A 25652-nucleotide genomic window follows, 5' to 3' on the forward strand; every position below is an offset into this window, starting at 1 on the left:
CAGGCAGGCGAGTGGTTAGGAGCCAGCAGTCCTGGATTGTGAGAGGGATGTCCAACTGCCCGGTGAGACTGGGCCTAAACGGGCAATCAGACATCCCTCAAGGGGTCCCAGATTGGAGAGGGTGCAGGCTGGGCTGAGGGACACCTCCCCCACCACTGCACGAATTTCATGCACCGGGCCTCTAGTAAATTATAACTGCTGTATCAGCCTCCTGTTGTTATGCACTTGATAATACAGAAATTGATTTCACTGAGAACAGTGGTGTCTCTTCAGATGCTAGTTCTCTATCCCCCACAGCAGTATAATATGTGTACGAAGGTGCATTTTACTTTTTTGGGATCTGTTTACTCAGCTCTTAAAAATATCCCTTGTGGTGAACATTACACAGGGAATCATAGAACTGTTTGGCTCACCTTCTTTTCAAGTTGAAAGAGACCTGAGCATTATGACAAAAGGAACTTTTATGTGATTCATGACAGAAATAACAGTTCCAAGTCCTACTCCAGCACAGCCTGGCCTTCTCTAGAGCAGCCCAGCACTGTGGCATCTAATCTGTCAGATTTACTACATGGAACTAATCTCTTTCCAAGCAAATGTCACATCTATAACAACTAGAGGCCCGGTGCATGAAATTCATACCTAGGGGTGGTGTCCCTCAGCACATCCTGCACTCTCTCCAATCTGGGACCCCTCGAGGGATGTCCAACAGGTAGTCGGACATCCCTCTCACAATTCAGGACTGCTGGCTCCCAACCGCTCGCCTGCCTGCCTGCCTGATTGCCCCTAACTGTTTCTGCCTGCCAGGCTGATCACCCCCTAAAACCTCCTCTGCCATCCTGATTGATGCCTAACTGTTCCCCTGTCAGCCCGATTGCCCCTAACTGCCCTCCCCTGCAGGCCTGGTTGCCCCCAAATGCCCTCCCCTGCAAGCCTGGTTGCCCCTAACTGCCCTCCCCTGAAGACCTGGGTCCCCCCTAACTGCCCTTCCCTATAGTCCTGGGTCCCCTCCAACTGCCCTCCCCTACATGCCTGGGTCACCCCCAACTTCCCTCCCCTGCAGGCATGGTGGCCCCCAACTGCCCTCCTCTGCAGGCCTGGTCCCCCCCCCCCCCCAACTGCCCTCCCCTGCAGGCCTGGTCCATCCCAACTGCCCTCCTGTGCCAGCCTGTTTGCCCCTAATTGCCCTCCTCTGCCAGTCTGGTCGCCCCTAACTGCTCTCCCCTGAAGGCTTGATCACCCCTAACTGCCCTCCCCTGCCGGCCTTCTTGTGGCAGCCATCTTGTGTCCACATGGAGGCAGCCATCTTTGACTACATGGGGGCGGCCATATTGTGAGTTGGAGTGATGGTCAATTTGCATATTACCTCTTTATTATATAGGATTAGGTCAGAGCTTTTCATTTCTTTCCTGATCCGTATGGACTTCTTTCTTGGTAGAATGAGAACTAGCTCTAATTCTAAGTGAACATGAATGCTTCTCTCACCCTTTATTATTATTCTCTTTGCTCCTTTGATCTGTTTCTTATTGCAAAAATGCCATAGTGGGAATGCTCCTGCAGCTTAGCAATGAACAATTTTTTTCTTAAAATGACCAGATAATCAATAATTTAGGCTTTGTGGGTACTATAGCCTCTGTAGCAACTACTCAACCATGCCATTGCAGTGCAAAGGCAGCCTCAGAGGATACAAAATGATGGCTGTGGCTATGTTCACATAAAGCTTTATTTTGCAGAAACAGGTAGATTTGGCCCCTGGGCTGTAGTGTGTTGGCTTCTGCTTTAGTTTAGGGCTCTGAACTTTAATAAAAGAAATATACTCATGGGAGAATTTTATTTAATTACCAACCAATTTTATTTTCTTTAACAAGAACTGATATTTAACAAGGAGGTGGCTATCCTAGAGGTACTGAACACTGAGGAACATGTTTGTTTTAAATTTTTCTTTTAAGGAAAACTCTATATTTTGCCACATGTGATTTGCCCACAAGTGAATTTTTAGTTGTCATTTTTTACTGTGATACCTTCTAGTTTTCTAGGTGAGAACAGTAAGCCAAATGCAGAAAAACATTGAGTTGCAACTCACAAAACAGCTAATGAAATAGTAAACAGTACTGAAACATAGGATCTAGGACTGGGAAGTGATGGTCCCTTTCAAATAGGTATGAATATCTGGTTGATGTTTAATTCAGTCTTCGGTGTCACGAGTTTGAGTATCATTGACAAACTAAAACAGATTTGTAATCACCTTGTCTGAGGAAAAAAGAAAATGGGGTTTTTTAGCCAAGAGAAGACTTAGGATGAAAACAATACCTTTTTTATATATTTGAAGGGCTGCATTTAGAATAGATGATATTGCTTTAGTGCCGGGGTTCTTGTCCAAGCATTAAGAAGGGGTTCTGCAGTCTGGAGAAAGGCTGTGCATAGATTATTAAGTAGGAGTCCAAAGATGAAAGATAGTTTTGAAAGGCAATAGGGGTCAGAGGAGCTTCAGCTAAAGGAGCTAAAGACTCTCTTTGTCTCAGGACCCCTTGCTTTTTATTAACACAATTTGTCCTAAGGCAAGGTGGAGATACTACACTTCAAAGGATAGGGTAGAGAAGCATTGTCAGATTGGGGAATAGCCTATAGCTGTTATGGCCGACATGTAGATTAAGATGCCCTGAGCTGTCTAGCAGCAGACAATCATCCTATTCAGGTTTGGGGGAAGTGCCTTCTAGCCACTCCAACAGGTAATTACATATGTGACTCAGCCCTTGTTGAGCCCCCAAGTTTCATCAACCTTTTAATAAAACTCTTGTAATTATGACATGCTGGAATTGGCTCCTGGCACTTTAGTATGATTTCAGAAATAAAAGCCAACAAGAGAAATTTTCAAGAAAATCTCTAATGAATTTTTTTAGTTTTCTAAGAAAGTTGTATGAGAATAGAAAGTGGTGGCATTTTTTCTTTTTAAAGATGTTTAACCATAGTATTATGGGCATATTGTTGAGGGAATTCAAGAATCAGAAGCATCACTTGATTAGATCAATGATTCCCAGATATAAACTAAACTTCATGGATATTTTATTAATATTTTGTAATGCCCAGTAATGAACTTCAAACCAAAACCAATGATCAGCATAATTTCATGAAATAAACTATATTTTAAATAAAAACCAAAGATGATATAATATTCAGATTAAAGGCAACCTGAAAAAAACAAATATCATTTTATTTTTATAAAGGATAGTTTCTAACTTCATCATATAAAAATTTAGCCAGCTAAATCAAGAGATGGCATGGGTCTGCTTTTTCTCACTTTGGTACAGTATGATAAAACCCTTGTCATAGATTAGCATGAGTCCCTTCAAATGGGTCATCATTTGAGACTTAATGAACCTTTAAAGTCTCCTCCAATTCTCAGTGAATGTAACAACACCAAAGTGTGAATTGGGCCCCTGTTCCCCGCAGAGAGAAGTTATCTAACAAAGGTAAAAATCACCTTCAAAATACTCTGCCCTATGAACTTATTATTCTAAATGACTTCATTCACATACAAGTGGCAATATGCTATACCATGAGCAGGGCATAGCTTTAACACTGTGTTTTGCTATGCTGGTGGTGTGGCAATGAAACTAAAATATAAAACACCATAACTTGATAAATACTAGTTATAGAGTAATTAGTTGTTATGAGTTAAATTATGTCCCTGACCCTCTCCCCAAAGAAGGCTATCAAATTAATATACTAGCCTTGATAATGTCAGAGGCAAAAAGAAAAATCCATATGAAATGAAGAGTGGGCTTATCCAGTAAATTTTCTAATTACACTTAGCATTTCAAGATAATTTAACCAAATTATATTCTCAACTAAAATTCTAACTGAAGGTAAGTTCAAAACAATGTTCAGAAGATCAGACCAATTGTAAAACTCTATTGCAAATCATTTTACCCCTTTCCTTCAATTTTTCTCTGGCCAGACATTGTAAAACTTTGTACAAATTATTTTGAGAAATATTTTTATGAATTCAGTTCATAGCTGGATTTTGTGGCCCTAATGATCAAACATATGCATACACACACACACATACACACACACAAACACACACTAGCCCTGGTAAGAGTGAGGCATAGTGAATAGTGAAGGGGGCAAACACTACACCAGCATCTACCCACCGCTATGTCAAAGCACATAAATTCTAATTTGTAACACCCCTGCAGTTCCATGTATAGCTCCATTAGTCTAAGCATTAATTATTCACACATGATACATCATAATGGCATCAGAACCATTTATGATATCAATTCATACTATTATAAAAAGGTAATCTTCATCTGTCCAACACATGGGTTAATTAGATCTCCAAGAAACTTTGCTAGTCAATCACCTTCCTGAAGTCCATTCCAGCCTACTTCCTCCAATATGTCTTCCCATCACTCCATCCTACATCTATCTTTCATTTTTAGACTATCATGGAATACCTTACATAATTCAGTAGTTTCAATTACATTTCTTTGTGTTGTCCTTTCCATTGCTTTGCAAGTTTAACTCTTGTAGCCCTGAATCACTTATTTGGTTCTCAAGGAATGGAACCACAATATATGGTTCATTTGTAATATCCACAGTATTTAGCAATGCTAGGCATAGTAAATTTTCAATAAATACTAATTGACTCTTTGAACTGCCATGCAAACAGATGCAATTCACTAAGTGTTAGATGCCAGGCTACTTGGTTTAGCAGATTTCAATGTTTTGAATAATCACATGAGCTTTGGTGGTTCAGTTTATTATTATGAAATGTTTGCTTTACTTGGCCTTTTATTTCCAATAATTCTTTGAAGGAATAAATTATTTTTTGTGTAATATTATCAAAATTAGGACTATTATGAGGTTTGGAAAAACATATGTAAATTTTAATGGTATGGTAAATGACATATAATAAACAATGTATCATCATCATTATTATTTTGCCACTCTATAATATTTCAGGGCATGTCAAAATAGGCATATACTAGTAGTAATAGAAAAGCAATTTATAAGAGATACTCACATAGCTCAGTCATATGCATTTAGCATATACTTAATAACTTATAAGTAAACTCTTTATTGAAAGATAACATACATACTGAAGCATGCAAGTATGTCCAATGCACGGTCCAAAGGAGTGGTCACAAAGTGAACACACCTGTGGAGCCAGCATCCAGATTAGGCTACCAAATATTAACAGGACCCCAAAAGCACCTCTTGTGCACCTTTAAGTCCATATCTATTACTCCTGTCAAGTATAACCAGTATCCTCACTCCTTATAGCATTGTTTAATTTCTAAACTTTACATAAAGTCATACAATATGTACTCTTTCATGAGTTGTCAGGAGTCAGAGCCAACTCAAGCACACATAACACACCTTTATCCATTCTCTAGTATGCAGGTTATTATGAATCACACGGTTTTGAATATTAGGCATGACTTTTGGTGAACTTATATACATTTGTACTGAGTATCAACATAGGAGGGAAATAACTGAGTTATTGTGCACATATTTACTGTGTAATGTAATTCAGTAGGTTTAGTTTCACAAGAAATAGTCAAACAGGTTTTCAAATTGCCTTTGCCAATTTTAATTTTCCTTCCCACCAGCACTGAGTAAGAACTGGTATTTCTCCACATTGTCAACAATCCTTAATGTCACCTGTTTTGTTTGTTTGTTTTTAATTTTAGCCATTCTGAAGTATTTGTAATGGATCTCAATGTGCTTTATATTTTCATGATGACTAACAAAATCCCTTGCTTCTCAGGTCTATTGGTCATTTAGTAATACATTTTTGTTAAGCACCTAGTCAAATATTTTGCCCATTTCTCCACTGGGGCATCTTCCTTTTCTTAGAGATTTATAGTGGTTCTTTTTATGAAATCTAATCACTGATGCATTTAATTACACCTACCATCCTGCTTTTGTTTTTTATTTGACCCACCTGTTCTATGTTTGTTTTTTTCCTCTTCTCTTGTCATCCTTTTGATTAATTAAAAATATATATTCACCCTGTTAATTTCTTAGTTATGCACTCTTTCTTATCCTTTTTGTGATATTAGAGATTGCAATATACATTCTTCACCTAGAACAGACTACTACAAATTATTATTTTTATCTCTTGTCCAATAATGCTGAATTTAGGAATACTTTAATTTCATTTATCTCCCCCTTTTGCATTTTTATGTTTACCTCTGGGACATTTTTTCCTGTTTAAAGAAAACCCTTTAGTATTTGTTTTAGTGAAGGCCTGCTGTCGACAAAATATCTCAGCTATTGTTTTCCTGAGAAAACATTTTTATTAATGAACAGAATGGTTTTTGGTTTTTTACTTAATTTTTACTATTTTCACTTACTGATGAATAGTGTATTCTATTCATTTTATTTTTACTATTGATTGATAATTTGATACTTTTCTACTTTTCATTTTCTATCAGCTTCCATAGTTTGTATTGAGAAGTCAACTGTAAACTTGTTATTTACATGCAGTGTCTTTTTACTCTGGATACTTTCAAGATTGTTCTCTTTGTTTTTGATTTTTAAAGTCTAACTGTAAAATTCCTAAGTCTTTTTTTCTCTGTATATTTTTGTTTTTAGTTCATTGAGCTTCTTAAATTGGTGAGTCATTATCTTTCATCAGTTTTAGAAAATTACTCACCTTCTAATACATCTTCTAAGCCATTCTTTTTCAAATATAAGGAATTCCAATTATATGCATGATGAGGCTTTGGAAATTGTTCTGCATATTTGCTCTTTTCTGTATTCTCAGTTATTTTTTTATTTCTATACTCAATTTTGATATTTTCAAATTCTGTCTTTTAAATATGTAGATTAATATAGCTATTCAGTTAATTTCAGATATGTGATTTCAGATTTAGAATGTCCATTCATTTTACTTTGTAGATTTTAAATTATCTGGTAAAATTCTCCATCTTTTCATTTATATTTCTTGATCTTTTATCTAGTCTTAAAACTATTCATCTTTGCCAACTTTAAAGTTCATGTCTGCTAACACGAATAGGTGGATTATCTTTGGGTCTGTATTTTATATTTTTGTATTCTGATTATTCTCTTCAGATTCAATATCATGGTCTTGTCTTTTGGTAGGCCTAATAACCAGATTTAGTGCCATCAATTTGCATATAGACATTGCAGAGTCTATGTGTTATCTCATCTTCCAGAGTTATTTAGCCTTTCCTCAGCTAGGCAACACAGAGGCTTATCAACATAATGCAATTAGGGAGTAAGCTGAATTCACTCTAATTTTAGTTAACTTCTTCTTTATATGGCACAGTTTACCAAGGCTTTCAATGAGACCCTGATGTGTTACCAAAGTTTCTTTCCCTGTCAGGACTTAAGGTCTTTGTCTTCTTACTATAAAATTGTAGGAAACTCTGTTCTGCTTTTCCATTTTCCACTTAGCTATTATCTCCCCACACCCCAAATTTCAGAATTCAGCAAATGTCTTAAGGAGAAAACTGACCATGAATTTGAGGTCTCTCGAGCTTCCAATTTTGTTAATGCAGTCTTGGAGGGTTGCCAAATGTTCTGTTGACTTCAAAGTTTGGCAGCAGACTACTCTCTGCCTGGACAAAGCCCAGGAACTCAGGTTCTTGCTCATACCCAGAATTTTCAAATATAGCCACAGTAAAAGATACTGTAAAATGTCAGATTACTAATCCATGGTCCTCCCCTCTTCATACTCCTAGCCTTCCTATTCCTCTTTGCTTCAACAGCTCTCTGATGCTGTTAAACATATGATCTTTTAATTAATCTATCTTTTCTAGTTGTTCTCAGTGGGAGCTTTGGTATGGCAACAACTATTCCATCTTACTTTCATATGAAAGTCTATACAATAATGTTTTTGATTGGTTGAAAAGATTTTTAAAATATACAATTTTATTTGAAAATTTGGCAGATCACATCAGCCCATAATAAAATAAAATGTTGATATGGAATAGACAGTGATAGCAAAAATATTTTTGTTTTTAAAATTTAAAAATGAATTTTAAAATTGAATAGTAAACATGAATTTAATGAAGCCAATATCTCAAATATTTCAACCTATCTTAGTCATCCACTTATACAATGCCAGCAAAAGCATCTGTAGAGGTAAATGATAATTTTATGGGAAGACCATCTTATACTCTGAATATATGTTAACAATTCAGCTGTTCTGAGTATTAACAATCTGTAGGGTCTGGTGTACTCATCATTCTTAAGTAATCATTGAATGACTACACAGGCATTTTTCAGAATTAGTAATGTAATCAAAAGTCTAGATGTAAGACTAAATAAAGTTTTTATTATTTTTAAAACACAGCAGCTATGGCTCAACGTAATTCAAGTGCATGTGGAGCTTAATTTCCTAAATTTTTATGTTCTTTTATAATTTTATATTATGATTTTGAACAGATTACATATAACCTCTGTGGCAAAAATTTTGAGTTTTAAATCATGTGGAAAGAAACCTAGTCAATGACATGATGATGCTATCTGGCAGTTGATTAGAATTTCTGAGAATATTAAGTTAGAACTGCTAAATAAATAAACAAAATATGTATTTATTATTCTAAAATTCTTAGGCAGATTATGAAGGCTATAAGTTGGACATTCAAGATTTAGTGAATAACACAAATATTACAGTTGAAGCCAATAGATCATCAACTAGATACAAAGTTTACTTATTTTTTTTTTTTTTGTAGATCCAAGTTTAACTGTTGATCAACTTTCTCTTGGATTGCATGATTCAATAAACTCCTCCTTTTACACAATTGAATTAGATTTTTATTTTCTGTCACTTATAAAACAAACAAAAGCAGAGGCCATATAGGAAAAATCAAGATTAAATAATCAAGTGGAAAGATATTACATATCAGACCATAAGGACCAATCATCAATAATCAGAAAAAAGTTGCTGAAAACTTCCAGAATTAGTAAGGACTTGGACAAGCACATAAATTATATTTGTCATAATTGAAAATGGGGGTAGGGCCTTTTGAGGTATAAATTCAGGGACTTCTTGCTCTACTCTTCCTTTCTTCAAATGACTTTTTCCCTTCTGGAACTGACCTTATAAGCATTTATTCAGAGGGCATTTTGCCTAGCTATTAGTTCAGTTTTTGGTTTAGGATAGCATTTGCTGTGTTCAGTATACTTCTTAACCTTAGCATGACTGCTAGTAGAGAATTCTAGAAGGATGGAGAAAAGGAAGGGGAATAGACATGGTGACAATCAACATTTTGTTAAAAACATTTTGGCATTGTTAAATAACATCAAATCATTGGTTCTACTGTTTTCATTTTCTCTCTTAAAATATTAAAGTATTTTGTGACTGTTACATAGGTACAAGTTGCAAAGCATGAAACACAAAGACATTAGAGAAAGAAACACTTTCATTGAGTTATTAAGATTATTTTAATTCACCCTTTAAAAAATTGAAAAGTAAATTTTTTAAAAATTTTTTATTTTAATGTCTTTAATTGAGATTTCTCTGGAATTAGGCAATGAAAATATAGGCTTGGAAGTCTCACTTCAAATGGGCCTTTAAAAACTATTTTCTGCCCTAGCTGGTTTGGCTCAGTGGTTGTGGCCCCTGGACTGAAGCAGGCTGTGGGTTCAACTACAATCCCCAGCGGCAGGAGGCAACCAATCAATGTGTCTCTCTCACATCAACATTTCTCACTCTCTTTGTCTCTCCCTCTCCTTCTCCCTTCCACTCTCTCTAAAAAAATAAAATAAAAAAATCAATGGAAAAAATATCCTTGGGTGAAGATTAACAGAAAAAAAAACAAACAACTTTTTCCCATAAAATGGTCACCAAATTCTTGAATTTTTATATTGCATTAAGGTATGTATTTAACCCATCATTTCGCTTTACTATAGCTTAAGAACACACAGAATACACAGAGGAGAAAATATATTACAGTGTAAAGATCACTGTGTTCTACTTTTGACCTGGCAGGGATTAGATTTGTGACCTTGGACAAATTATTTAACCCTTCTGAGTCTTTGTATACTCTTGTAAATAAAGAAGAATCTGATACCTCCTCCAAAAGATTGTTTTAGAGAGTATTTGAGTTGCCCTGGCCAGTGTCGCTCAGTGGTTAGAGTGTTGGCCCAATCCTCAAAGGGTCATGGGTTCCATTCCTAGTCAAGGGCATGTACATGGATTGAAGGTTCTCATGTGCAGGAGGCAACCAATCAATGTGTCCCTCTCACATCTATGTCTCTCTCTTTCTCCCTCACTCCCTACTACTCTCTTTAAAAATCAATGGCAAAAATATCCAAATAACAAAAATAAATATATATATATGATTATTTGAGTTAGCAAGTCTAAAGTTTTAGCACAGAACTACACTTACAATGCACTGGTCCTCTTCCCTTTTCTAAAACACACAGAGATATCTTTGGAGTATGACATAGATACAAGAAAGCCCTCATAAAATTATGTTTTATTACTCTTTAGATGCAAAATTAATACATTTTTAAAAATGTTAAAATATCTAATCATACAACAACTATGAAGGAGAGGAGAGATTTGAGAAATATAAAAAGACAGCTTTTAAAAATAATCTAGCCATCAGGAGAACTATAGGCACTCCATAAATGCCATATGCCACTCATATCTATGACTTTTTAAATTATAACACTAATAGTTAAATGCTTATACTGTGTCAAGTACTATGCAACATACTTAACTTATATTAGAAACCAATGCTGAGCTGTGGTAAAAAAAAAAAAAAAAGAAGGAATTCTTACCATTTGCAACAGCATGGATGGAACTGGAGAGCATTATGCTAAGCGAAATAAGCCAGTCAGAGAAAGATAAATATCACACGATCTCACTCATTTGTGGAATATAATGAACAACATAAACTGATGAAAAAAACAGATCCAAAGTCAGAGAAGCATCGATCAGACCATCAAACCTCAGAGGGACGGTAGGGGAGGGTGGGGGTGAGGGGTAGAGATCAACCAAAGGACTTGTGTGCATGCATATAAACCTAACCAATGGACACAGACACCAGGGTGGTGAGGGCATGAGTGGGGGGTGGGCAATGGGGGGATAAGGACACATATGTAATACCTTTATCAATAAAGAAAAAAAAATAAAGAAACCAATGCTGTGAAGAACGTACTGTTACTATTCACATGTACAACTGAAGAAACTGAAGCTCAGAAATGGTAATTTCCCACTATCACATAACCAGTAAGTCGCAGAGCCTGGGTTCAGTTCTAGAGTGTCTGCCTTCAGAGTCCACTGCTCTTAACAGACATGCTGCTTCCCACAGACAGCCCACCCTGGATTTCTCCAAGTGCGATCCCACACGTGCTCCTCCTTGTTAGCAGCACAAGCCACGTACACAGTGTATAGTAAGTCCTCAGATCCTCTCCTAAGAGGAGGTTTTAGGGGATATCAGCGGGCAATATGAGATCCCTGGGGGCCTGAGAGGATTAAAAGCAGGTACAAAATAAGGATGACAAAGGCAGAAAATGCCGGATCATCTTTACACAGCATCATGACATTTTGAAGTGGAAGGCACTATTGAGGCCCAGAGAGGTTTAAAAACATCACCCCAAGTACACTGCGCATGTTGAGTCAGAAATAACATCTGTGGGTCTGGTACATTCCACGTGGAGGTCTTCGGGTAGACAGATTCAAGCAGGTTAGAGAAGAATATGAATCCTGACAGCAGTAGAATAACCAGCTCTCTAAGAATGAAGACCTTTCCAGTATATTAATGGACTCTGTCTAATTCAATGATAGAAGAAAAATACTTAACAAATTCCGAATAACTTTCAGGATAGATGAAAGCCAGATGAAGGAAAGCATAGGCAGATTTCAACCACAAGAAATACGATTTAATCATTGTTTCAGAACTGTTAGTTTGGAACCTGAGTGAAGGAAGGGCCAGGCTAGGTGCATTTAACAAGACTCTGAGACTCTCCTTGTGGTGAGCTGGGGAACTGGTGAGGATTTATAATAGACATGATTAACTGAGCATAGTAATGGTATACTAGGCCTATTGGATAACTGATATTTTGTAAACCCATCGAGTATAAATCCAGAGGGATCTGAATAAGATCAGTGGGTTGTATTAATGTCAAGATCCTGGCAATGATATTACACTAGAACTTTATCAGACATTCCCTATTGGGAAACTGGGTAAAGGGTACACAAGCTATCTCTGCATCATACTTTTTAATTTTTATTTATTTATTTTAGAGAGAGTAAGAGAGAGATCAGTTTGTTGTTCCACACTTTTATGCATTCATTGGCTCATTCATGTATGTGCCCTGACCAGGTATTAAACCTGCAACCTTGGCATATTGGGACTATGCTCTAACCAACTGAGCTATCCGGCTAGAGCCTTTCTGCATTATTTCTTATAATTATATATTAATTTATAATTATTTCCAAATAATATGTTCAATTAAAAATATGTTTCCCATATGAAAACATACTCAAAGTTACTAATCACCTGAGAGATGCAAATCAAAATGACAATGCGGTAGCATCTCACACCTGTCAGAATGGCTATCATCAACAAATCAACAAATGACAAGTGCTGGCGGATGCGGAGAAAAGGGAACCCTCGTGCATTGCTGGTGGGAATGCAGACAGGTGCAGCCACTGTGGATAGCAGTATGGAGTTTCCTCAAAAAACTAAAAATGGAGCTCCCATTTGACCCAGTGATCCCACTTCTAGGAATATATCTCAAGAAACTAGAAACACCAATCAGAAAGGATATATGCACCCCTATGTTCATAGCAGCACAATTTACCATAGCTAGATTTGGAAACAGCCTAAGTGCCCATCAGTAGATAAGTGGATTAGAAAACTGTGGTACATCTACACAATGGAATACTATGCTGCAGTAAAAAAGAAGGAACTCCTACCATTTGCAACAGCATGGATGGAACTGGAGAGCTTTATGCTAAGCGAAATAAGCCAGTCAGAGAAAGATAAATATCACATGATCTCACTCATTTGTGGAATATAATTAACAACATAAACTGATGAACAAAAACAGATCCGGAGACAGAGAAGCATCTATCAGACTGTCAAACCTCAGAGGGAAGGTTTGGGGAGGTAGGGGAGGGTGGGAGTAAGGGGGAGAGATCAACCAAAGGACTTTTATGCATGCATATAAGCCTATCCAATGGACACAGACACCAGGGGGGTGAGGGCATGAATGGTGTGGGGGGCGAAGGGAGGATAAAGACATGTAATACCTTAATTAATAAAGAAAAAATTAAAAACATATAAGTTCCTGAATGAAATAGAAGATGCCAATACTTAGCACAGGATAAGTGGTAATGAAATGAATGAATAAATTATTGACATTGTCAGTTCATTTTGTGTTATACTTTAAGGTCATCCTATAAAGATGTTATTTCTCTTCTTCCCATTAACATTACTCATGAGCTCTTGGAATAGCAAATTGGTCTTATTTTCAATATCCACTTTGCACATGACTACCAGATTTCTTTTTCTAAAGTATAATTTCGAACACTTTTCCTATATTTAAAAGCTCCAATGATCAGCATTGTCTACAGAAGAAAATTAAATAACTTTAACCTGGCATTTAGAGTCCCTATCTTTCTAGAACCCTGCCCCAATACTCCTTATGAGATTTCTACTCCACACAAGTCAATCAACTTCCTGTTGCCAGTGTGTGCCTAAAGCTTTCTATTCAGATACACCTGGACTCACTTGGCCCTTATCTGCTAAGTGATCTCAAGGAAACCCCTTTTGTCCCAGTCTGGATCTATTCACATGAAAAGTGGGTATGATCACAATTACTTCCAGAGCTTTGTAAGGAATAAAATAAGATATTTAAAATTCCAAACAATACCTGGTACGTAATATGATTTGGGGAAACAGTCATTTTCTTACCACCTTTCACCTTATAACCAAACTAATCAGTTCCCTTTGTGCCCACTGTGGGCCTTCTCTCACAATGTATTATATAAACACCCAGCCCTAATAACTTCTCTAAATCAATTTTATCTTTGATAATCATTTTCTAGAACAAAACCCTGTTATTATAGAAAGGAATGATTTTCCTTAAAGCATTCCAGCACCATCTTCTATAGTAAAACTTTGTACAGCTCAAATGCACACCCACCCAATGTCAATCCATAAAGTAAAAAGTGCCAGCACCCCATTGGATTAAAATCTGATGAAAACAGGAACCAGAGATTGTGTGTTTTCTCAGGCAGGTTGTGGTTGCTGAATGAATAGCATTGAACAAACATTGAGGCAACGCCCAGCTTTCTAATATTATCATGTGGGCTGCTCTAGGGCTATTTTAAGAGATAATAAGGAAATATGACCTGCATAAATTCAAAGAGCAGTTCAGACATGAGTGGTGCCTGGATGAATGAAGGAACTGAGATCTCCTAATGTAGAAGCTATAAATCTCCGTAAGTAAAATAACATTCAATTGTCCTCCTAATAAAACAGGACTGAAGGACAGACAGTCCTCCCCTCCGTTTCCCTTTATGGGGCATCACACTCACATACCTTCTCCTCTCCTGGGTGAAATGGAAGAAGGATGTTACTGTTGTGAGCTCTTTCTCAACCTAGACATCCTGCTACCTTTCCGGGAGGTGGGAGTCAGGAGAAGAGTATGAGAGGCATGGAGAAACAAAGACGCCTTCAGAGAGATATATGCTATTTTTTTTAAAACGATTTATGATGTCCTGTCACCCAGAGGCAGAGAGGAGGACTGTGCTTCTGGAGGAGCATTTTGCAGGAATAAGGGTTTGACCAGGGCAGAGAGACCTGGGTTCCGCCCCTGGCTCCCGCGTTTACTGACTCCCTGGCTCCAGGTGTTTTACTGGTCCTCTCTGGGTTTCACGTTCTTCACTCGTAGAGCCAGGGAACTGGCTCAAGGCCTTCCAACCTGCCATTACCTGCCTTAAATTCTGGCCTCTTGATTTTGCCTATATTACCTCAAGGGTCGGTTCTATTTCATGTGAGAGAAAAATAAGGAATTCCTCCTGATCTTAGTTACAGATTTATTCGTTGGAAATCGAACTGAAGGTAGGAAAAATAAGACTAAAAAGAGGTAACATAAAAAAGATGGGATATGTGAGAGCAGAAAAACAAGACACAAAATCCAAAGTGTTAGACATTAGGAATGCCCTCTCAGAGTTGGAGGGCTTCCCTGACCGCAGTATAAAACTAACAGAGATGCCCTGCTTGCTGGCTTGGAGGAGATCACTGGCTTTCTTCCTGAAACATTAGACTGTGACTGGGATGAGAAATAGCCCTGAGTCTGGGGAGCTGCAGGAAGCAAAGTTAAACAGTGATCAAAGAAGAACAAGGTGATTTTTCCCGTCCTGTGATGTCCAGGAAGAAGTGGACTCTATAGATTGCTCATTTACTTGCTCACATTTTGAGAGAGCATTTTCTCCATCAAGGCATTTGGGAAAAGAAGATAAGTCATGATGTTTAATTCCTTTATGATCTTCAGTGCAGCACTTGCTTGGAAGTAACAAACTCCCCATCTTTTCAAAGAACTTAATTTTGTTGTCAGGTTTTTCTTCAAAACATCTTGGCAAGAACTGCTGGGAAAAAGATTATCCAAAGGAACAGTGGATGGCAGTATTGGTTTGCAGCTCTACAGCAGAAAGAAATGAAAAGTACTATTTTTTAAAGGAGGAAAGTAGCATATATTCAATTTTCTGAAAGAGCATCACATGGGCATGGGTCTAAAACCATGAAAAAAATTTTGTTTGCAGCTTTAAAACCTATTAAACTTTAACAGTTAAAGCAACTATGTCAGATGATTTGAGAATATTGCATTATGAAATGTGAAGAGGGAAAATGATGACCCGGGAGAAAAACAATGGCCTTACATAATTGTCTTCACAGTAACTAAATGGTAGTTAACACATGGAACTAGCCAGTGAATAGACTATGACCACAAAACACAAAAGGCATTTTAAAATGCAATAGCAATCCTATGTCTTTGCTGGGGTAAAAGAGAGGCCAGTATAGAAAGGGGTATAGGATGAAGTACAAACATGCATCTTGTTATGACTTTCAATTTTAGTGATAAAAATACATGTTTTTGTACTTAAATAGCATCTGTACCATAGGAATGCAGATATTATTTTTGCCTAATTCTCCTTTTTGAGTTCCTCACATCTGCCTTTGCAAACCGCTTTGAACATTGATTTGCACACACATGTACTCATTCCTTCCTCAAGCCATCGAGCACCTCCAGCTCAATCTCTTCCAAATCTTCTAGCTCCTGCCCCCACTAAAATACCTCACGGCATCGTTGTGAGTCCTTGGACCCAGCCCCCATTGCTTACGATGCCCATTGACCTGTAGGAAACTCACACACCTTTGTGTGTGACTAAGGATGCTTTGCCTCTATTCCCTTGGTCTGTCATCTCTTTCTAGTTACTTTTGTCCTACCCAGGTAGAGGCGGGGAAAACTAACAAGTTTGAGGCTCAGCCAAGTGACCAACTGAGAAAAGAGATGCCAATCTCTCTTCTTGCAAGCATCCTCGATTTTTTGGAACTCCCCTCACATAGGTTTGCATTATAAAATATATATCCAGAGTGATGGTATATGGAATAAGGATACATAAGGTGATACTCTGGCAATAAGGATGGTGACCTATTAGATGAAGAATAAGAAAGGAGAGACTGAGGATGTTGCCAATGTTTCCAGCAGTTGAGACTTTGCGGATAATGACATCATTCTCTCAGAGAAGAAAGAGAACTCAGGAATATCTTGGCATGAGAAGGTACTACATACAGTTTTCAACATAAGATGATGGATATCCAAATATAAATGAACTTAATAGAATGTTAGTTGAAGCTAAAAAATAAACAAAAATTACAGTATAAGTTGGAAGAGATTCCAAATTCAAATAGAGAATCTAGGCTTTGATGAATAATCAATGAAGAAACCCTGAAAAGAATAGGGTGTGCAAAAGATTTCTGAAAGATATTCTTGGGATGTTCACACACCAAAGGAAACATTACAAGAAATGGCAAACAAGATCAAATTCAAAAGTAAGGCATCTATACAGGGAGAGATTTGGAAAGAGGATAATTTTTTAAAAATCTTAATTGAGCAGTCCAAAAATAATAGGAAAAAAGTGGGTCAAATAATGAAAGTAATAAGAAAAGAAATTATTTATTTCAAAATAATCATACTAATTCTATTTTTGAAAGTCATTTAAAAAGGCAACAAATACAAAGATATTAATCAAAGAACAGTAAATATATAGAAATAGCTTTAAATAATCATGAGCAAGGAAATACTTGGGAAAATATACAACTGGCTGTTAAAAGAAATATTGAGATCTGAAGGTATTATCTATATACTAGAGGCCCAGTGCACAGATTTGTGCACTGAGGGGGTCCCTTCACCCAGCCTGTGGGGATCAGGCTGAAACCGGCTCTCCGAAATCTGCCAAGGGGTCCCAGATTGCAAGAGGACGCAGGCCATGCTGAGCAACGCCACTGGTGCACTATTGGGTCTGGGGAGGGACCACGGGAGGGCTCTGGGGCATGTGTGGCCCGTCTTGCTCAGTCCCGATGCACCAGACCCCAGAAGCAAGCTAACTTACCAGTCTAGTATTTGCCCCCTGGTGGTCAGTGCACATCATAGCGACTGGTTGAACAGTTGAAAGGTCGGACACTTAGCATATTAGGCTTATGTAAAAGGCTAATATGCAATGTGTCCCCTCAGAAGTTCAACCAGGAGACTGAGTTTGCTCGCTTGCTATGACATGCACTGACCACCAGGAGGCAGCGAGGAACATAGCAGGCAACCAGCTCTGGTGGCAGCGGGGTGCTAAGGGAGTGAGGGAAGGAGGAGGCAGGGAGGCAGGGAAGCGGGAAACCTGATTGGCCCTGATCGCCAGCCAGGCCTAGGGACCCTACCCATTCACAAATTTTGTGCCCTAGGCTTCTAGTACAAATATAAGTCAATGTTTTCATTGGGTAGATGAGGAACTCAGACCCCTCAGGCTGCATTCATGCATTGCATAACTAGTGAGGAACAAAGGCTCTAGAGCTGTGGCCGGCAAACTGCGGCTTGCGAGCCACATGCGGCTCTTTGGCCCCTTGAGTGTGGCTCTTCCACAAAATACCACGGCCTGGGCGAGTCTATTTTGAAGAAGTGGTGTTAAAAGAAGATTAAGTTTAAAAAATTTGGCTCTCAAAAGAAATTTCAATCGTTGTACTGTTGATATTTGGCTCTGTTGACTAATGAGTTTGCCGACCACTGCTCCAGAGAATCCAAACCTCTGAGTTCCTTGGCCAACCCTTTTCTACCAGCCATCAGCATCCCCTCTCCTAACCAACCAATTTAAAGTGTCATTAAAAGCCACCACTAGAAACTCTGAGGCACCTTTGAGATGAACCAGTGCAATAGCTTCCTTTTTCAAAATGACTATCTTATTTTAAGAGTAGTTTTAGGTTTATAACAACATTAAAGCAGAGGTACTGATATTTCTCATGTTCCTTTTGCTGGTGCCATGCTTAATCTCCCCCATTATCAGCATCCACTCACCAGAATGGGACATGTTTTACCAAGGGTAAGCCTACATTGGCACATCATAATTACCCCAAATTCATAGTTTACCTTAGTATTCTGTCTTGATGTTGTACATTCTATGGGCACAAACCAATGTACAATGATACATATCTATCATTATACCATACAGAGGATTTTCATCGCCCTAAAAACCCTCTGTGCTCTGCTTGTTCATCTCTCCCCTCACCCCCACGTCTGATAACCAACCACTGATCTTTTTATTATCTCTATAGTTTTACCTTTTCCAGGCTGCCATATAGTTGAAATCATACAGTATGGAGCCTTTTCAAATTGGCTTCTTTTACTTAGTAACATGCATTTAAGATTCCCACTGACTTCCTTAAAAAAAAAAAAAAAAGAGTGACACAATCTAGGGAATGTTCCTAACCATGCCCATCTTAAACTCCCCCTAACATTAATTCCTAGACAATGCCACCACCCCACTGACTTGGTTCTATGGAAAACATTCAAGTCTCCAGTCCTGCAGGAAGTACACACAGACATTTTTTAAAAAAAAATGGTTTGTATATGATGACCAGTTTCTATTTCTGGAGTTTATTGAAAATTATATTTCCAAGAAAAATGGAAAGTTTTAGTAACACCTAAATAACCAATAGTAGAATTGTGATTTTTCTTGCCCACATGGTATCATTTAAAACAGGAAAAAGATTTCTACAACTCTTAATGAGATTATGACATGGGAAGAAAAATAGTAGCCATGGCCCCGGGACCCTCAAGATTACCACTGATTCTGTCAATAATTTGCTGTCTTTAAATATCGAGTAAATAAGCAAAATATTTAAGAATGCTGCAAGTGGCTGCCTCCCATGTTTTTTATATGTCTGTTTGGCAATTCAGTTCTACAATGTAAATAGCTGGCAGCAGCAGTGTTGTCTGCTAAAATATCTCATTACAAAATGCTAGAAAACTAGAGAATTACTGACAATTAAGGGTTGGTACACACAAGTGGCCAAAATTACAGTTTACGAAAGAATGATAATTGCTTAAGAAGATAGAATTGATGCATATAATTGGATTTGGTCATTTTACTTTTATCATGCATTTGCATTACCTCAAATGGGTAAATGCAGTTGTTATATGAATTAACAGGCATCATTTTGTATCCCAGCTTTCCTTTCCACACCATTGCCCCTAACCTTTGGGTTCAACTACACTCAGAGTTTTTATTTTCTGTTTTGACTTCTCTATCAGTGCTTTCTTTTATTTTTGCGCTCTGAGATAGCACTGGCAATATAGTTAGCAAATTTCTAAGTGCAAAAGAGTTATAAATATTCAAATTAATGCACATATAATGGAACAATGTTTAATTGTATTCAATTACTGACCAGTGGGTAAAAACAAATTTCAAAGTTTGGTATGAAGACCACGGATTGTATTAATATTTGTAATATTGCTATGTTTATTCTTTTATGACTGTCATCAATTAACCATTGCTTCATTTGCTCCTATCAAGAGCATAACTGTTCTTAAGATTATTTCTGGTAAGCAGACCCATGGTTTTCAAGAAGACATGACTGCCCATGCAGCAAAATGAAGAGGTGTCCTAGACAGCATACTGTAGAGATGTAACTGAACAGAAATTGGTGGAACAGGCATAGGTTATCAGGACAAGATAATGATTGATATTTCAAAAAAAGTTGACCCTCATCTTTTTTTTTTTTTTTGCTAGTATTTTCTACCAAAATGAAAAAGTTTCAATGTTAGCATCAAACAAAGAATTCTTACTCATACTAGCCAATTTGCATAACTGGTTTTATATACTTGATCAGTTCTATCACATTACTGATAATTATAAAATACTAGAGGCCCTGTGCATGACATTTGTGCACTCAGAGCGGGCAGGGTGGTCCCCTCAGCCCCACCTGTACCCTTTAGCAGTCTGGACAAGCTTAGTGCTGCCATGGAGGCTGGAGAGGCTCCTGCCACCACCACTGCGCTCCCCAGCCATCAGCCCGGCTTGTGGCTGAGTGGTGCTCCCCCTAAGGGAGCACACTGACCACCAGGGAGCAGCTCCCACAGTGAGCGTCTGCCCCTTGGTGGTCAGTGTGTGTCATAGCTACCGGTCTTTCGGCCATTCGGTGGATTTGCATATTACCAATTTATTATATAGAATTTTTACTATTATATCTAAATGATTTGCAACATTTGTAATGCAATTGAAATTTGAAGTAAGTAAGTATATGGATTTCACACTCAAGAACCTTGGATTTATTTATGCAAACGGCATCTTGTTTAAAAGTATCTTCTATTGGGGAGCATGGGAGTGGGCTGGAAGAGGTTAATGGAGAAAAAAGGGGGAAACACTTTTTTTCAATAATAATGATTACAAAATAATAATAAAAATAAAAGTATCTTCTGCACACCTGAAATCTTGAAATCTTTTTACTTGCAAAATCTTGTTAAAATGTTAACTTTCCTAGAATGGATAAAATCTCAACCTTTTAAAAGCCAACTCCACTCCTAAAGGTAGGTATGGAGAAGTGCTGAGATGGAAGAAAGAAAAGGGAAAGATGCAAAAGAATTAGAGATTGTTGATTTGGGGTTTGGGAGAGTGTAAGAGGACCACAGGCACTCTCATCCTCCACAAATACTGATTTTAATGTTAAGCCCTCGCTCCTAAGTTAAAGGCATATCCTTCCAAACTGTTGTGTAAGACTCCATTCTCATGGTTCCTCATCGTAAACCTTACCTGCTTTCAATTACTCCATTTATTCCAGCAGCACCACCATTCTCCTTGCCTAAAAGTAAAAGACAATCAACACTGATGCCTAATACAACTTTTGGCATTTCATCCCAAGGTTAACACAGAATAATGACAATTTAAATCATTTGTTATTTTTATTTAAAGACCGTGTACCCAAGATGGTGTTAATGCTTCCATTTTCTGTGAAAGATATTATATTTTTGTTGTGCTCACTTTTGCAATTTAAATATAGTTGAAATAGTTATTAAGATTGTAAAAGATTGCTCATAGTTACAATATATAATTCTCATTCTATTTGGCAAACTTGGCATAACCATGAAAAGTTGTACAGGTATAGTAAATAAAGATCACTTGAGATTTATCCTGAAAATTTCAAAGTATATGATATTCAAAAGTAAGAAATACAATAGATGGTTAATATTGTAAAGCTCCTGGGATATGATTTTCATAGGCATCACAAGTTGGGCTACAGTATTACAAATTCAGTGTTTATAATCTAGAAAAGCCTCTTTCATTACACCACTTAAAAGAGCATAATTAAAACACTATTGTGTCACAGATTTATCCCCTCCCCCCATAAAGGGTAAAAATGAGAAATGTAAACAACTTTGATTAGAGGAATTGAACTGTAATGAAAACATAAAGAATTAAATGTAGTTTGAATGGGTGGAAACTGAGGGAGGGTATGGCTAGTCAATTTTTGAAAGAAACACAAAAGAAATTTAGCAATTAGGTGAAATGGAGCAAGGGAATACTCAGGCTGTACATTAAGAAGTAGTTTCTAACAATGATGTTTGCTGGACTCTGGAAAAATCACCCTTCACTTTGTTTAAACCAGATTGGATTAAGCTTTCTCTCGGGGGCTATAGGTTTATTTGGACAGACTATCGTTGTATGATTCTAACAAATTGTTTTTACTACTGGTTTCTAAACTAAAATATTTAGGATATCTGGCCATTGATTCTGCAAATTAATTCTTTCTTTTCCAATATGTCAACACTTTTTTTCTCTTCTACCATCCTTATCATCTACTTTTATTTATTTATTTATTTGTTGTTAATCCTCACCTGAGGATATATTTTTCCAATGACTTTTTTTAAAAGAGAGAGTGGATGGGAGGGAAGGAGAGAGAGAGAGAGAGAGAGAGAGAGAGAGAGAGAGAGAGAGAGAAACATCAATGTGAGAGAAACACCATTGATTGGTTGCTCCCTGTCCTGACCAGGTATGTGCCTTTGACCAGGAATCAAATCCAAGACCCTTAGGCATGTGGGCCAATGCTCTAACCACTTAGAAACACCAGCCAGGGCATTATGATCTACTTTTAAAATAAATATAAAGGAAATATAGTACTATGTCATTATTTGGCCAGTGTAAAATGAACTGAATAATAAAAGTACTATTTAAAAGTAGTCAATTTTTGGTTAGGAATATTTTTGGAATGGAAATTTACATCTGTTAAATAAGAATAGTCATTTTATTGTTGTTAGTAAAATGTTTACCATGAATGTTCTAATTCTAAAGCAATGCAGAATTCAATTCTAGTTACAAAATTATCAATTAAGCTAATCACTCAGAATGACCTACATCAGAAAGCTATATATATATATATATATATATGACTATACATCTGTCTGACCATCCGACTGACCAACCAGCCAATACATATGACTTGCACTGGCAATTTAAAAATAAACGTTGACTCGCACATGCACAATATATATCAAGCTCTCGCTGGCACCAATTGCTCGCGTGTGTTTTGATCTGTCATTTTGGATCATGAATTTGATTGACACTTCTATTATAGAGAAAGGGCGAATAGCAATATTAAAATATTTCTTCTAATTAATTTCCTTTCAATGTGCACAAATCCATGTACCAGGCCACTAGTTATTACAAAAAATTGGTTATGAAACCTACAATTTTATCTCACATACTTAATAAAATATATTTTATACAATTATATTTATAACTAATATAAACATAATTATTAAATGTAATTGCTCTTTGTAAGTGCTGTATAGTAAGGTTTTATAATAATGATAATAATCCCCACATTTAATAAGCTAAGATGCTTATCAGATTATGTTATTTCCTTGGGCTTAATAAAATTACATAGCTTTTTTACATAAACAATAAGAAATTCTCCAGAGAAGAGCTCCCGGATGTGGAGAAGCTGGGGAGGAGGCGTGAGAGGAAGATGGACTCGGTGGTGGATAAGGGGGCCGCCACCTCTGTCTCCAACCCGCGGGGCAGCTGTCCCTGGTTGGCCTTAATTCTGGCCCGGGTGGCAGCAAGGGCATCCCTTTGAAAAAATTAAGTATCTGGTGGGGGTCCCGCTCATTGGCTGGGTCCTGTGTGCGGCCCTGGACTCGGGGGTCTTCCAGAGTGTGTGGGTTTCAATGGACCATGATGAAATTGAGAATGTGGCCAAACAATTTGGTTCACAAGTTCATTGAAGAAGTTCTGAAGTTTCAAAAGACAGCTCTACCTCATTAGATGCCATCATAGAATTTCTTAGTTTTCACAATGAGGTTGACATTGTAGGTAATATTCAAGCTACTTCTCCATGTTTACATCCTACTGACCTTCAAAAAGTTGCAGAAATGATTCCAGAAGAAGGATATGATTCTGTTTTCTCTGCTGTGAAGCGCCATCAATTTCGATGGAGTGAAATTCAGAAAGGAGTTCGTGAAGTGGCTGAACCTCTGAATTTGAATCCAGCTAAATGACCTCGTCGACAAGATTGGGATGGAGAGTTATATGAAAATGGCTCATTTTATTTTGCTAAGAGACATTTGATAGAGATGGGTTACTTACAGGGCCTACTATGAAATGCGCGCTGAGCACAGTGTGGACATAGATGTGGATATTGATTGGCCTATTGCAGAACAACAAGTATTAAGATATGGCTATTTTGGCAAAGAGAAGGTAAAGGAGATAAAACTTTTGGTTTGCAGTATTGATGGATGTCTCACCAATGGCCACATTTATGTATCAGGAGACCCAAAAGAAATAGTATCTTATGATGTAAAAGATTCTATTGGCATAAGTTTACTAAAGAAAAGTGGTATTGAGGTGAGATTAATCTCAGACACTCTCTTCCTTAAAACTGGATTGTGAAATGGAAGTCAATGTACCGGAAAAGCTAGCAGTTGTAGATGAATGGAGAAAAGAAATGGGCCTGTGATGGAAAGAAGTGGCATACCTTGGACATGAAGTGTCTGATGGGAGTGCCTGAAGAAAGTGGGCCTAAGTGCTGTTCCTGCTGATGCCTGTTCCACGGCCCAGAAGGCCGTCGGGTATGCTAATATCTGCAAGTGTAATGGTGGCCGTGGTGCCCTCCGAGAGTTTGCGGAGCACGTTTTCCTACTAATGGAAAAGGTTGTTAATTTCTGCCAAAAATAGAAGTTAGTATAATGTGATGGGGAGGGGGGGGAGGAGTATACAGCCTTCTTCAGCTATTTTACTTTTTATTTTTGATTAGGTACAATTCCATGTTTTAATGTTATAGACATGTGACTTGATTTGTGATATAGCTTCATATCTTTTAAAGCAAAGTCTTTCTCAAGTTGTCTCTCCAAAACCTTCTGTGAAATAATTGTGCTGTACTTTTCTCTTGATGCAAGATAATTATTTAGAGATTGATTTACAGTCTTTCTCACATTTTTTAGTAAATGCAAGTAAGAACATGATCAAAATTGGCTTTGTATTGTACCCTGTAAAACTATGTGTTTGTGTGCTTTTGATGATGCTGATATTTTATTTATTTGGGGACAGTGCATCTGGTAAGACATGCTCTTCTATTAATTACAAAAATACATTTCACAGAAAAAAAGAGAAATTCTCAAAGACACAAAAAGAAAATTTTGTTTGCTTTGAAATGGATAACAAATTTTGTATGTTAAAATAAAAAATAGCAACTAGTATTTCCACATTTGCCCTTCAGCCTAAATTCCAGTGCTATGGTGTGTGAGAAAAGATTTCTCAAATATGAGTGAGAAGGGGTTATCTTATCTCTTCCCAGGTAACACCAGTGATTTTGATGGGGTCAACCTTACCAAAACAACTTGGAATCCCGAGTGAAGGATCACGTATTATAAACAAACAATAATTGATTGATGTTTAACATCTATTTCTGTTGCTGTTAGGGAAATTGTCTGGGAAGCCACTGTCCATATCTTCTTGTTGACCAGCCTGAACCAAAAACATTTGATCATTCTAGGCAAAGAGCAGGCTTGCTGACACAGAATGGTTTTTATAGCACTGAGCGCAATGGCGTTATTTGCCTCCTCCTTCAAATGAAATGTTCAGTAATCTAGGGGGTTTCTAATCTGTTTACCAG

At 37.4% G+C, this 25652-nt stretch overlaps 1 pseudogene across 1 annotated transcript; it reads left to right on the forward strand.

The window, feature by feature from the left end:
* The first annotated feature begins 23673 nt into the window (after positions 1 to 23673).
* Positions 23674 to 24715, forward strand: LOC307098611 (N-acylneuraminate cytidylyltransferase-like; annotated as a pseudogene). The gene has a single exon. The product of its transcript is annotated as an N-acylneuraminate cytidylyltransferase-like (transcript).
* Positions 24716 to 25652: the final 937 nt, after the last annotated feature.

This window comes from Cnephaeus nilssonii, assembly GCF_951640355.1.
Source record: "Cnephaeus nilssonii genome assembly, chromosome: 4".
NCBI classification, from domain to species: Eukaryota; Metazoa; Chordata; class Mammalia; order Chiroptera; family Vespertilionidae; genus Cnephaeus; species Cnephaeus nilssonii.